The sequence below is a fragment of the Euprymna scolopes genome, chromosome 45, assembly GCF_053919585.1.
Source record: "Euprymna scolopes isolate OS-2025 chromosome 45, ASM5391958v1, whole genome shotgun sequence".
Classification (NCBI taxonomy): Eukaryota; Metazoa; Mollusca; class Cephalopoda; order Sepiida; family Sepiolidae; genus Euprymna; species Euprymna scolopes.
In genome coordinates this window covers 31,939,425-31,954,931 of record NC_136526.1, presented here as the reverse complement: position 1 = coordinate 31,954,931, position 15,507 = coordinate 31,939,425, and the positions used below count along the sequence as shown (strand labels likewise).

General features: G+C 32.2%; 1 long non-coding RNA gene across 2 annotated transcripts; it reads right to left on the bottom strand.

Moving 5' to 3' along the window:
- Nucleotides 1-1,626: 1,626 nt before the first annotated feature.
- Nucleotides 1,627-15,173, bottom strand: LOC145269367 (uncharacterized). Of its 2 annotated transcripts, none has more exons than XR_013865012.1 (3): nucleotides 14,958-15,173; nucleotides 2,893-2,993; nucleotides 1,627-2,778 (listed from the first exon to the last, which is right to left on the bottom strand). It is a non-coding gene; the product is annotated as an uncharacterized LOC145269367 (long non-coding RNA). The 2 variants fall into 2 exon arrangements; XR_013865013.1 differs by lacking the exon at nucleotides 14,958-15,173 and adding an exon at nucleotides 13,922-13,978.
- Nucleotides 15,174-15,507: the final 334 nt, after the last annotated feature.

Here is a 15,507-nt window from a genome sequence, read left to right as displayed (position 1 = left end):
GAAACATACTTCCCAGGATTTAAGTTTCTATCACGCATGTTTTCCTATGATATTCAACCTATATTTGACTGAAATCTTGATTCCATTATTCTGCAACACGTTGGAAATTTTTGAAAATCAAAACGTCACATATTTTACGAGAATATTTGTTTGTATATCAAACAATTTGGACAAAAAAGAAAAATAGTGTCCAATACTTTTCAGCAATAAAATTTTAATTTACTATGTGTAATCAGATGTCATACTATGTGTGGCTCATGTGCAAGACTGCATAAAATATAGTATAATAATTTAACTGTTGTTGTAACATAATGTAAATACTTAATAGAATACAGACGCAATTCAGTTAAAAAGCCAAATAATGTGTCTAATACGTTTCAATAATAGTTTAAATTCGCTATGTATAAATATGCGACTTGTGTGTGTCAAATTATATAGTATAATATACATGAATTTTACTTTTTTGTAACATGATATAAATACAAGAATATTGATTCTTTTTGCATCAGAATAGTAAATGTCTTTGAAGGTAAACGCATCAAAATCAGTATATATTCGAATTTGCTATAATATATTGTATTTATGTAAAAGGTAATCAATACATTCTATTTACAAATATATATTTTGCTTTATCTGTTCACATGCAAAATATTTGATTTCTTGCCAAAAAAAAAAAGAAATAATGTGGGTTATTTCAAGTATGTGTTCACATATATTGCAATATATATTGTTTGTGATAGGCAGGATGAGTCAGCAGGACTATAGTTTCTCTTCAGTATGCATTCGTGTATGTTTCAACATATATCTTTTTCGTGAAAAGAAAGCGCCACAAAAATCACAAGAAAATGATTTTTCTCCCATATGCGTTCGCATGTGTTGCAGCATCCTTTGTTTCGTTGTAAAAGAAGAATCACATATTTCACAAGAATATGGTTTCTCTCCAGTATGTGTTCGCATGTGTTGGAACATACTATATTTTGTTGTAAAAGAGGAGCCACATTCTTCACAAGAATATGGTTTCTCCCCAGTATGTGTTCGCATGTGTTGCAACATATTTTGCTTCATCGTAAAAGAAGAGTCACATTTTTCACAAGAATATGGTTTTTCTCCCGTATGTGTTCGTATGTGTTTTAACATACTTTGTTTCTGTGTAAAAGAAGAGCCACATACTTCACAAACATATGGTTTCTCTCCAGTATGTGTAAGCATATGCTGTAACTTATGGTGTTTTTGTGTAAAACAAGAGCCACATACTTCACAATGATATGGTTTCTCTCCAGTATGTGTCCGCATGTGTTGCAACTTCTGTTGTTTCTGTGTAAAAGACGAGCCACATACTTCACAAGAATATGGTTTCTCTCCAGTATGCGTTCGCATATGTAGCGACAAATTCTGTTTATTCTTAAGACAAAAACCACATACTTCACAAGAATATGATTTCTTTCTAGTATTAAGTTTATTGTTCATTCTAATTATTTGAGATTTTTCAATACAATTTGTTTCCTTGTAATTTTGCTGTTTTTGCTTTTTCTACAGGAAACTGAATGAATCAAATATCATTCGTCTTTTAGTTAATGTTTATTATTGATTACAAAGTTTATTAACTGTTGAACAAGCTGTTATTTTCATCATGTATCAATGAAAGTATTATTTTTATAACTGTAATTTATAATATATATTGATATAATAATGTAGTTCTGCTGTGCATAGCAACGGACTATTAAATGTATGGTCTTTAAATAACGGACTGATCGTTAATCAATGCAGATTTATGAAAACGCAATATTAAAATATTTAGTGAATTTTTATTCATTTTTTCTTAATATATATATATATATATATTCATTTTAATGTTTTTTCAGTATGTGTTTCTTTTCAAGTCAATATATATATATTCCCTTTTTTATTTTTTGTAGTATGTTTTTCTTTTCTAATATAGTGGATGCATAATTTTTTTTTAAAGGCTCTATGTATGAATTACTCATATGCAACCATAGGTATATTGGTGATAATTATATGATCAAACAAAAGAAGAGAAGAAATATCCATACAAGTAGCAAGAAAATGTGATTTGAATAAACAAATTCTTTCCTTTCAGACAATTGTCAGAAATTAATTAAGTAGCATTCGTCTTTTAGTTAATGTTTATTACTGATTACAAAGTTTATTAACTGTTGGACGAGCTGTTATGCCTATATTTTCATCATGTATCATTTTTATGACTGCAATTCATAATATATATTTATATAAGAATGTGGTACCGCTGTGTATAGCAATGGACTATAATATGTATGGTCTTGAAATAACGGACTGTTCTTAAATCAATGCAATATTAAAATAGTTATTGAATTCTTATGCGTCTTATATTTATGCATCTATATTTTCACTTTTTACTTTTTTGCAGTATGTGTTTCTTTTCTCGTATATTGGATGCTAAAAATTTGGTACATATTAAAGAGTCTATGTGTGCATTATTCATGTGCAACCCTAGGTATATTAGTGATATATTATATGATCAAACTAAAGAAGAGAAGAAATATCCATACAATTAGCAAGAAAATGTGATTTGATAAAACAAATTCTTTCATTTCAGACAATTATGGCAGTTCGCTCCTTGGAATATTCTCCTTCTAAAGCTGATCGCAAATGTTCCCAAGTCAATCGGGAGTGTTCTTCAATCTATCGACCAATGAACTCTGACACCGGCCCTGTGGCAAATATGTATACGAGCAAAACCACCTCTGTATCACGGAGGCCATAAACCGTCCGTTGAATAATCTGAAAGAAAAATAAAAAACAAAAAATAAAGATGTATATTTTATATACGTTCTTTGCAAACGAATTCATATGTTGCAACATATGGTGTTTTATTGTAAATGAACAACTACATACTTGTTGGTCCAATAGACTGTGTAAAATGCAATTTGATGAAACAAATTCTCTCGTTTCAGGCAATTAGCATCCGATTTTCTTTTTAGTAATTGTGCAATATTCTGAAAGAAAAATAAAAAATACAATTAAAAAATAAATTACAAGAAAAGATCTATATTTGACATATATTGCAACACAGACAAATGTATGTGTTGCAATATATGGTGTTTTATTTCAAATTAAGAACTACATACTTTTCAAGGATATGATTTCTCTCTTTTTTTTTTTCATTTTTCTTAAACTTTTTCTTCTAGGGGATGGGACATCCAACCAGATGTCTGACATTTACCCCTATTTTAGTGAGTCCAACCAAGAGATCTTTTCAGGATTCTAGCCGTCCCTTTCAGTACAATCGTTTGTATTTCACTTGCACTTGGTTCACCGGGTATGCTTGCTATGTACTTTTTAAAGTTCTTTTTCATAGGCCCAGTTGCTCCTATGATGACTGGTATAATTGAAACGTCTTTTAATTTCCAATTTCGTTTAATATCATACATATCTTTTCCCTCTCAGCTCTGTTAAGCCCTGTATCATTGGGTACACTGACCTCTATTATGGTCGCTTTTTTGTTTGCTCTGTCCCAAATCACTATATCTGGTTTAACAGCTGCGTTTTCTAGATATGTAGCAGTAGGGATTATGTAGTCATAGTGAATAGTGTAGTTGTCATTCCCAACTGTTCGTTCGGGTATATGTTCCCAGGATTTTTTACTACACTGTATACTCTCCAGTATATGTATGTATATGTCGGAATATATTTTGTTTCATTGTAAAGGAAGAGCCGTATATTTCACTGACATATGGTTTCCCCAGTAAGTGTTCACATAGCCCCTATGAATCCCGTCCAGGATAAGATTTATAGCTCACAAAATTGTTCACAAATTTACATAAAAATTTATTAAATTTTACAAATTAATGGTTGATTGCAGAAATCAAAATCCTACAGTATTGATGCTGGTCTCTCAGGAGTCACTCCTGGGCCCAACTCTCTTCCTGACCTACATCAATGATCTCCCAAAGCACATAGATCATTCGTTGACATTTATGCTGATGACACTACCATTCTAAAGCCGTAAATGACAAAGTTCTCTCTGATTCTCTCTCCTCTGATCTTGAGCATGTGGTATAATCTCATCTTGGGAAGGTTCCATGTTTTGACAAGCTTCTGGGATTGATCATGATCTGAAATGGAACACGTACATCAAATCTGTTGCCAAGTTCGCTAGAAAAAGGTAAGATCCTTCTACCGCTCCAGTAGACATCTCACTGCTGATGCCATATATAAAAGCCAAGTGCGTCCAAGAATAGAGTACTGCTGCCACATCTGGGCAGGAGCTGCTAAAAACAGCCTATCCTGCCTTGACAGAATACAAAATAGTCTTTGTAGCTTAGTGGGGGATGCCGTTTTCTCTTTGCTGCAACCCCTCTCCCACAGAAGAGACGTTGCAAGCCTGTTTTATCATTATTTCCATGGCAAGTGCTCGTCTGAGCTCCAGTTTCTGGTCCCCCCTTGCCAATCTTTCACGAAAAACATCTGTCTAGCCAAAACCACCGTTAATAATTTTCCCCACTCTTTATCTGTGCCTTAATCAAAACGTCGATTCCATGAATGAAACGTCTTTCTCAGAACTACACGACTGTGGAACTCTCTTCCGTTTGCCTGTTTCCCACCTGACTACAACTTTGATGTCTTCAAGTCCAACATAAACAAATTCCTGATAAGCCGCCCCCTTTAGTAATCCAATTTATCAAATCTCCATTACAAACGATTACTACGATATTATCCTATTGATTACTGTACACTCAATAACCCTTATCCTTGAGTGGCCTCCGAGCCTTGATAAGTGGTGACTTCCATGTAAAAAAATATTTTTTAAATTTAAGGAATAGATATTAATTTTATTCTGCAAAATTAGAACAATTACAAATATTTTAAGATAGACATAATATTTTCTGAGACATCTTTGTGTATGTTGTTTCTGATTTTTAGTCGATATAACCCCCGACCTTGTTCAGGTGTATTTTGCTGAAATTAGGAATTTGGATGGTATTTTGAGCCAAAAACTTTATTTACTTCATGTGGGTCGCATGCATTTTTTCCATCAGCCATGACGGAATAGAATGTCCTAGTAATTCGAAATTGTATTTTGATTTAAAATGATACAAGATATTAATAGTACAGGCGCCAACCAATCAAACATTTGATGGATTTCAACAGTGGAGTTCAGGTATCAGCGGTTCTTGATTAAAATATTTTAGTTCCTCATCCACATGCATACAACAGGTAGTGTGTTCAGTCTGTTAGCAGTTAAGTGAGGAAAATGGTGAGTTTCGCCTCTATAAACACAGCTTTATTCACAGCATGCATATGTGCCATTTGCTGGAATGACAAAAGCAGGCTCTTCAAGTCATTACTGGTGAAATGCAAACATTGGGGTATTAAAGGGATATTTGAATTTAGGTATTAAAGGGATATTTGAATTTAGGTATTAAAGGGATATTTGAATTTAGGTATTAAAGGGATATTTGAATTTAGGTATTAAAGGGATATTTGAATTTAGGTATTAAAGGGATATTTGAATTTAGGTCCTGATAATGGTGTTAGAGCCGATTGGGTTTTGGTCCCTACTGAAAATAGATGCAATAAAATCTCCTGAGAGAATATCTACCTCTAAGACAGGAAGATCCAATTTTTGGATGAGCCAGTTTTTATAGGTATGACGGCATGGACCCTTGCTGTCCTAGGGTTCATCTAGCTACTAGACTGCGTAATAGATGCAATGAAAGCTCCTTACACGAGTATCTACCTCAAAGTCAAGAGGGTCCAATTTTCTAATGAGCCAGTTTGGATGGACCCTTGTTGTCCTCATGTCATATTTTCATGCAGATTTCATCTAACTACGAAATGATTGAAGCAACCAGAACCAGTCAAGAGACAGTTCAAGGAAGAGTTAAAGCTAAAAAGAATTGTTTGCTTTCTATAACAAAGAAAACCTTAAACTGCTCAAATCGAAATTATTGCTGATGCTAATCGTCAAGTCGAACTAATCAAAAGTGTGTTGTGTTATAGTTTAATCTAAAAGCCACTTTTGATCCGTGATACCATTGTTTATAATAACAATAAGTTTGCATCTACAGTGACATTTGGCCTGGAGGTGAGTTTGCAAATAATGAGGTCAATTGTTTTTTCTCATATCTAGAAAACCAAATCAAGAAAGCAACCTCTGCATGTGTTAGCAGCATGTATGAAAATGTCATATCTGAATGAAATATTTCTTAACACATGTTGCATTTTCACTTATTTGTATGAATTACTAATCTTGAATTTGACTATTGTAATTTGGAAACAAGCTTTTCGAAGTTTTGAATTCTATTAACCAGAATCAATCTATACTTTCATTTTTTATTTTTACTTTTTTTAGTATTTCGGATGCCATAAGATTTGTAAAATGTTTGCAATATTTTTTTAACTATAATAACTATAGTAAAATCCCGCACAGTCAGTGGATTCTATTTATAAACGATGCTGCTAGGAACTGACGAATTAAATAAATTCACATTCTGCTACCAACCAATCAGAAACCAGAGTTGCTCCATAAAAAGTAAACCTTTTTGTGTAGGAACTTCACACATGTTTTCTTCGTTTATTTATATATGTTCTTCACAGAAAAATGTGTTGCAACATAAGATTAATGTGATTTTGCATATAATGCGGTCTGTTATCATTGCCTCATATCCAGAAAACCAAATGAAGAAAGCAACCTCTACATATATCAACAACATATATAAAGGAAGAGCTTAATATTTCACATATGGTTCTCCTCAGTATGTGTTCACATAGCCTCATGTGAATCCTCTCCAGAATTAGAGCAACCTCTGCATACGTCACCAACGTATATGAAAGTGTCACATCTGAATTATATATTTCATAACACTTATTGCATTTTACATTATTTGTATTGAGGAGATATCTTGGAATTTGATTATTCTAATTCCGAAACGAGTTACTTGAAGTTCTGAATACTACTAACCAGAAGCAAATGTTTGCTCATGAAAATAAATCTATAATTTCACTTTTCATTTTTGCAGTATGTTTCTTTTCTACTATTTCAGATGCCTAAATTTTTGTATTTATTAAAGGATCCATGTGTGCCTTCTGTATATTAGTTATAATAGATATTAATAATATTATATTAATGATAATTATATCATAAATCTAAAGAAGATTAGCAAGAAAAAGTAAATTTAATGAAACAAATTCTCTCAAATTTTCATTTTTACTTTCTGATGCACTTGACAACATAAAAACATAATATAAATAAAACATTAAATTCATGTGAATATTTATTTCAAATAAAATTGAAATTTATTTTTTAACTGATTCTTTAACTTAAATAATTTGGATAATTGGTTTTTAAAATAAAAATATATGTGAAAATAACATTTTTCTTTAATAGATTAAAAAAATCCTTAAAAGTCAAATTCATGTAAAATAAAATAAATACTGTACTTTGGGTTGTTGCTAAGTTTAATTGAGTGTTTAAACACCTCTCTCTAGAAAACATAACGTACTTCTCTTAACTAAAACATCTGGCCATTAACTCTTTAAACGCTTCTAATCTCAGCGATTGTTGTGAAACAGCTGATGAATTTATGCTAATTTTATATGCAAAAGTAATTTCCAATGCAAGTACTCACCTAAAAATAAGAATAAAATTTTTAACTAAATTCCACGTTTAACTGACGGTGATTATATATTAATTTATCAACAATTATTTCAATATAAAATTTTGAAATATTTTTTATGTCCTCTGCTATGCTTTAAAAACAATATATAAACTGTAGAATAACATTCTACATTCTATTCTAGAAAAAATAAATTTTTAATTCCTTAAACTTAGCATTATTTTAATTTTATGTAAATCCCTAAATTAACTTCTGAAAACTTATTTTCAATTAAACAGCAATATTTATCCAAACTTATTTTACCCCCCACCCTAATATGATTTCAGCTTCATATAGAACGTCTTTTCTTTCATCATTGCTAAGTAATACGAAATTAAAAAATTAAAACGAAAATATTTAGGGGTTACAATCCTCAAAATAACAGAGTGAACATTTCTAATATAGCTATTTTTTTCGCTATAAATTCTTCGTTTGAACTTGGAGGCTTTTTTATTTCTAAAAGTGTGGCTGCATGGTTTAATTTGGCTTCTTTTACCTTTTTTCCTGAAAAAATTGGTTTCAAACATTTGTTCCAGTCTGATAAAAATATAAAAGAAAACATTAACTCGGTGATCGATTGGATTTCTGCTATTCACTTAATTAAACATAAAGTTTCCACATCTAAGAAAGTTTTGCTAAAATCTTTTTGGAATTTTTTTGTACCAATGATTGTGCATCCCCCTGCATACATTCATTATATTTTTATTCTGGTTCTTATATTTGATTATCCGTATTTCATATCTTTTGGGTTGATACAAAACTATCTTTAATTTGAATAAAAGGGCAATGCTAGCTTCCTGAGGATGACGTCACTACTCCCAGCATGAAAATCGGTCCCTTTTGGATTCCAACAATGAGGAGATTGGGCATAAATTCAATGCCCTGCGCAGATGTGAAATTTCCCTTTCCTTTCCTTCAAAGAAGTATAAACCGGCAAAGAATACCTGGTCACAACGAGGTGAACTTCTGAAAACTTTATTTACGTGGCTACAATTTGCACGTATTTAAGTGTAATTTTAAAAGACTTTAAATTGAGAAAAAAAAGCACATGTGCTGACAGCCATCAATTTGTGAGTACGTTCTTCAAAATTTATTGCATTTGAGAGAGTGATTAGGAACTACTATTTGAATTTTAATATTGTATTTATTCATTGATACAACATTTTCAATATAAGAGCCAACGTTTTTTTTTAAATTATATTTTGTTACTTTGTCATTCTTTGTTTTTGTATTTAATGCCTGCAAAGGGAAAACTTTGCAACTTTTTGTAAATAAAATATCTTCTTTGTTTTAAAAACAAGACCTTTCTATTTTATTCTTTACTCCATCCCCTTTTTTATTTCATGCTTTTATTTTTTTCTGCAGGCTGTTATTTTCACGTCAAATTTATCTGAAAGAGGATAAATTTCCAACATTTTGAAAATTTAATGTTCCCTTTTTTGGAACACTTTCAAAATTAAGTGTATCCTTTTCCCATCGAGATACGTTTTAATTCTCCATCTTTCAAGGCAATAGTTTAGCTAGGGTAAAATTAAACTTCACCAGCCAACTTCTTGAATCTTTCTCTTACCTCCCACGGCTGCATCTATAAAACCTGTTTCTTAGATTCTTCCGATATTTTGCAATGTTTTCCCCTTATTTAAAAGTAGTTTGCAAATTTACTGCCTTTATTTAAAAGTATTTTACAAATTTACTGTTTCATTATTTCAGAATACTTTTCAAATTAAGTGCTCTGTTATTCCGAATAATTTTAGGAATTAAGTTACTATTCGCATTGTATGATATGTTACGCGTGGTAAGAGAGGTTTAACTTTATTTCACCAGCCCACCTTCTTGACACTTCCTATTACTTCCCCATCCCTAACGCCTGCCTTAGTGATTCTTTAACCTGCATATCCCTTCTCACATTGTTTAACTTGTAACTTAGCGTGTCTCTTAGCGTCCCCTTAAAAGATTCATTGGACTACTATTATTTCTTCTTGTTTGAAATAGAAGGAGACTATATTTTATACTTCCCTGTATTTGCAGGGCCATATCTGACACCTTTTATTTATTTGTATTTTTGTTAAACTTTTTCTGCTTATTGTAAACCCACGCTGTTGGTTGATTTCTCTTCATCCTTAAAAAAAGAAGTGCGTACAAAGGCAGAATCGTTACTGCCTTAAATTTATTAAAGTCAAGACAAGGTCTAAGGATTATTTTCAATCTGAAAGAGCCATAATAGAGGATTGGCTGGCGTCGGTAAATCTTTTTAGTGAACAGATTTTTGACAGCCATTTAGAGGAAGATGGAGATGATTCTGTCGTTTCTACAGATTATAGGGTTGAAGTTGAGTTTGCTGCTGGTGTTAGAATGGATCTCTTTAGTTTGGCTAGCACGTTTGACAAGGTTTCCGTAAGCTCTCCAGTGGGTTCTAGCAGTATTCAAAGAGCCCCTATTCAACCTGAATTAGTACCGAAGTTTAATTGCCCCACTTTTGATGCCATCTAGTTAGACACAGACAAGTTCAAGAACTTTCTATTGCAGTTTGAGAACTGCGTTATTAATGTTACTTCTAAGACCTTGCAGCTCCAAATTCTAAAAAATCATCTTTCCGGTTATGCGTTCCAAATCGTGGAGCCCCAAACTATTTCTTAGGAAAATTATCAGATTGCTTTGGACCTCCTGACTGAGGAGTTTTTGGATCAAGACTGTATAATCGATGGCATATTGGAGCAGATTTTTAGTTAAAAGCCTGCATTATCTGAGGACTATTCTTCAACCAAGCATTTTTTGACCGATTTTCTTAAGTTGAAGAATTTGTTTAATGTCATCTGTTTGTCTGGTCACAGAGTGATGAGTCACGTAATATTCTCCAAATTGACGGGAGTTTTGAAAAGAGAAATTTGCACGGCAGGGTCAAATTATCCTTCCTTGGGACAAATTTTTGCGTCCTATAACAATATTATCCAAACTCTTCTGTTAACAAAGCAACAAGCGGCCAGTAGCCCTAAGCCTGATAGTCAGAAGCCCAGTTATTCCTATGGGGGAAAGGCTGGGAACAAAACTAACAAAAAGGAGTCCTTTAATGGAAAACCTGCAACTCTGGTAAATTTCAGAGTCGACTCGAAGGTGATTCATTACAAATGTAATTTTTGTATGGCTAATGATATTTCGTTTCTTTGGAAAAAAATATGCTTCATTAGAGGTGAGATTTGCAGATTGCAATGCAATTAATTTATGCACTTTGTGTACTAGTCGCGTGCATCCTACTTCGTTGTCCTGGCAAAACTGATAGTCTTGTCTACAAATGTTAGCAGTGTAACAGCAGGAATCACTCTGGTGCCTTTGCCCGGTGACTAAGAAGCCTTATGTAACATCTAATGTATGTTATCAAAGTAGAGATCTGCATCAAGATCTCCTCCTACCCATCATGAGTATAAGGGTCATTAAGGGGGATAGTGAGAAGTGCTTCAATTGGTTGCTGGGCTCAGAGAGTCAGCGCTCTTACTTGTCAAGTGAGTTGTTGGAACGGATAGGATACAGGGAGGGGCTAACAGGTTCAAGAATGTATGACGTTAATACTTTTCTTGGTTCTGTTCGCAAGAGTATGAGAGAAGTTAGTCTGTCAGTGATAATGTCCGAGTGTACCCGTGAGACTCCCTTCTTAGTCAATGATATCAACATGAAATTCACTGTTCAAGGATTGTCATCAGCAGTTGCAAATTTCTCATGGAATTATGTTAGGTTAGCTGCCAATTTTTCGAGTGTCACGAATGATATGATCCACATTCATGGATTGGTTGGCATGGACCTGTTGCAGTACTTTTAATTTAAGAAGGTTCATGAATGGTTATGCATGGAAGGTTGATCAGGGCATTATTCCCTTTGGCAATGTGGAACATTTTTTTGCTCCTGGTGAAGAACTCATCTGCCGCTGACTATACGCAGGTGAACAGCTATCAGAACATTATCGCCCAGTATTCTGCATGCCCTGTCACGCATGTGAATTTTGTGATGAGTCCTAAGGCTGATTATCTCGATCATTGTCAGACCTTTGAAGAGTCTAGCATAAAACGGAAGCTGGACAGGATGTTTAGTTTGGAATCATTGGGCTTGATGGATGAGAACCACATAATAAGTCCAAGATTGACGTCTTTCAGAACTCTATAGTTTATAAAAATGATGCATATTATGTTGAATTGTCTTGGGATGAGGACAAGCTCAGCACTGTCTCTTCCAATTACAATGTGTCATTAAGGATCCTCGACCGAGTGGTCTTGAGCCTGACCAACAAGCAACTCTATGAGGACTATTGTAGAGTCTTCTTGGAACAGGAGAAAGGTTTTTTCGAGAGGTGCCATACTGAACTGGCACAGTACAAAAACCACATATGGATCCCACACAGACCTGCGTTAAAAAACGACTGTCAAAGTACTACCAAAATATGGCCTGTATTGAATTTTTCCCTGAAAACAAGCAGTTGCCCATCTCTCAGTGAAGCAACCTACACAGTCATAAATCTGTTCAGTGATATGTTGGATTTTTTTGCTTAAATTTACAACTGATAGATACGTGCTGCTGGCAGATGTCAGGAAGGCTTTTCTTATGATCTGATTGAAAACTTCTGAAACCTTTATTTACGTGACTACGGTTTGTACGTATTTTGAAGAGGAGTAATTTTAAAAGACTTTAAATTGAGAAAAAAGCACATATGCTGACTGCCATCAATTTGTGAGTACGTTCCTTAAAATTTATTGCATTTGAGAGAGGGATTAGGAACTACTTCTATGTGAATTTTAATATTGTATTCGTTCATTGATACGACATTTGCAAATAAGAACTAGCATTTTTTTGTATTATATTTCGTTACTTTGGCATTCTTTGGTTCTGTATTTAATGTCTGCAAAGGGAAAAATTTGCAACTTTCATTGTAAATAAAATCTCTTCGTTTTAAAAACAAACCTTTCTATCTTATTCTTTATCCACCCCCTTCTTTTTATTTCATTCTTTTATTTATTTCTTATTTTCACATCGAATTTATCAGAAAGAGGATAAATTTCCGACAATCTACAGAATTCGCCCAAAATCATCAGATTAAATTAATTTTTATCATAGTTTTTAAAAATTAAATTTATTTAGGTATGATACTAATTTTTAGCACCCATAACAAAAAATACAAGTAAAGACTAGTACAATGAAATTAATGTATCGTAAATTTTGCTCTTTATTAAAGGAAATAATTACTCACCTCTGGGGAGCTCCGGCAGCAGAAAGTTGCTTGCTTCCTTGCGTTCGCTTTTATGAGGGCTTGGGCGCATAATATCACGTGCACGTGATTTTTCCTTTCGTGTGCAAAAACATTGTTCTATTTAAGGTGACTTGTGACATAGACAACCACCTGTTTTTTTGTGAGTAACGATCATCTAATACGAATTATCAACTAAGTGACCTTAATTCACCACAATATTGAAGAACGGCCAAGGTTTTAATCGCATTTAAGCATTATTTATTTTACACCTCATAAAACTGGCGAAATGTTATTTGAACATCGAAAATTGATAAAACCGTAAAAAATAAAAAAACACAACAATTGAAACATTTTGTTTTTTCGAAAAACCGCCAAATTAAACATGGAAAACAGGGAGGGGGGGAAGTTAGAAGAAATATACATTATACCTTATTTAACTTTTGGTTTAATCAATAGTCAAGTGAAATATAATAGTAAAAGTCTTACCTTTGGCTTGAAGTATCATGACAAAATACATATATAGGTGTGTATATGAAACAGTTATATTTAAGCAGACAACAACAACAAAACGTTATCTATGAATGGCCCCAAGTTACATTTTTTTTTCCTTATAAGAATTTACTAATTTTCAATATCGTAATCTGTTGCCCGAAAAAAGTAATAATAAAATTATTTCACTTAAATTCCTCTTTATTCTAGGAAAATGAATTTTTAATTCCTAAAACTTAGCATTATTTTAATTTTATGTAAATCCTGAAATTAACTTTCAAAAACTTATTTTCAATTTAAATTTTTTTGTATGGATTTATAAACTAAATGTCACTTTTTATTTGATATTAACATATTGTAAAATCAACCGTTCACAAAGAAATTTAATTAACTCTGAACTGTTTCACTTACCTGGTTTAGAAATTAATTAGAATGTTACTTGCTCATAAACGAAATACTGCGTTGATTAAAAAATATTATTAACAGTAAGATTGTCTGTTTATTCATAATATGTGTGGTCAGAAGCAAAGAAAAACAGAAGTCTTACCGTGGGTGTGCAGCAGCGAGTGAGTTCAGGCCGAGAAAAGGAAAAACAAAGATGGCGGCCAGCATTTTATTACGTGCGTTCTCGCAAAATCTCGTGTGCACGTGAAGCTAGAAACTACAAAACGAACTTCATTTTCGGTATTTTCATTTTTTAATGTCTTGATTAAACTGTACAAGTACCGAGTAAATCAATAAGTTTAAAAAATAAATCTTGTACATTTTTCCCCAATCAGAAAAATTCAATAATTAAAATAAAAATTATTTCGGAAATATTTTAAAATTTGACAGGCGAAAATATTAAAATGTAAATGATACATAATTTTTTTTTCGTAAAATTTAAATAATTTTAAATATATTTTACAACTTTTTTTCCGAAAACTCGTATAAATCGCCAACGATTGTGACCCAAAATTAAATATATTATATTTAATCATTCCAGTATGTCTTATAATATGCAAAAAGCCAACAAACAAAAACAACAACAACAAAAAACAAAACAAAGACGTACAGTCCCCCCTTAAAATATATAAGATCGCGTGGTGGTAGTGGTGGTGGGACTGGTGGGGGCGAGCAAAATATGAGAATTTTTTTGTATATTATTTTATTTTAGTTCAGCTCTTGTTAAAATAAGTCTGAAAAATAATTTAACGAAATCGATCAATTATTTGATTTTTTAGAGAATTTTAAAAGTTGCTTTGTTTTCATTATTTAAGTCAAAATACGTAGAAATAACATTGCGTTTCATTTTTCCCATGTTTTGCTGTTGGGGATTTTTTTTTTAAATTCACCGGTTTTACAAAGAGTAGAAACAGAGTTTTTAAATAATCTTTCTTTTTTGAGAATACGTAAAAAATATGATGAATTAAATTTACTTTATACGTTTTTAATTAAAAAATTTTGCCTGTCATACCTAAATTTAACTAATCCCAATTACCGGCATTTTCCTTTTAAAATTGTTTTTCAGCTTGATGCGATTCTTTTGAAAATTAATAAAAACATATTTACAAAAAGGTGAAGTGTCAAGTGATTATACTTACATTTATTGAATCTTCTTTCGCTCGACTTGTTTGATGGAAACATTTGTTGATGTTTTAAGGGTTGCGTGTTTTCTTGTCTTTTACTTTTTTGTATTTTTGTTGTTGTTTTTTGTTCTTTTATTCTAAAGGGCAGAATTAAGTGAATTTCGTCGAGGGCAAATAACGCATTGCTTCATCATCAAAATTGAGATTTTCTACTGGGTTTCTCCGTGGCCTTCGTTATAAAGATGGCCGGCCAGCTGAAAAAATGACGTCATCGCCGAGGTCCCAACAAGCAAGATATGTGGAACTATTGACTGTCAATAATGAACAGTAATTTTTACAGACAGCGTTACAAAACTTCAAAATTGGATTAAAATAAAGAAATAAAGAAAGAACACGATGAGTTATACTGAAACTCATCTAATATTAATAATAAAAAAATAATAAAAAAAACAAGTTGTTTGTTTAAGTATTATAAGCAATTGAATATTTCGTTGTATTATAGATTTTAAAGATTAGAATGCGTTCTTTAACTACTTATAAATTACATTTTAAAAAAATGAAGGAA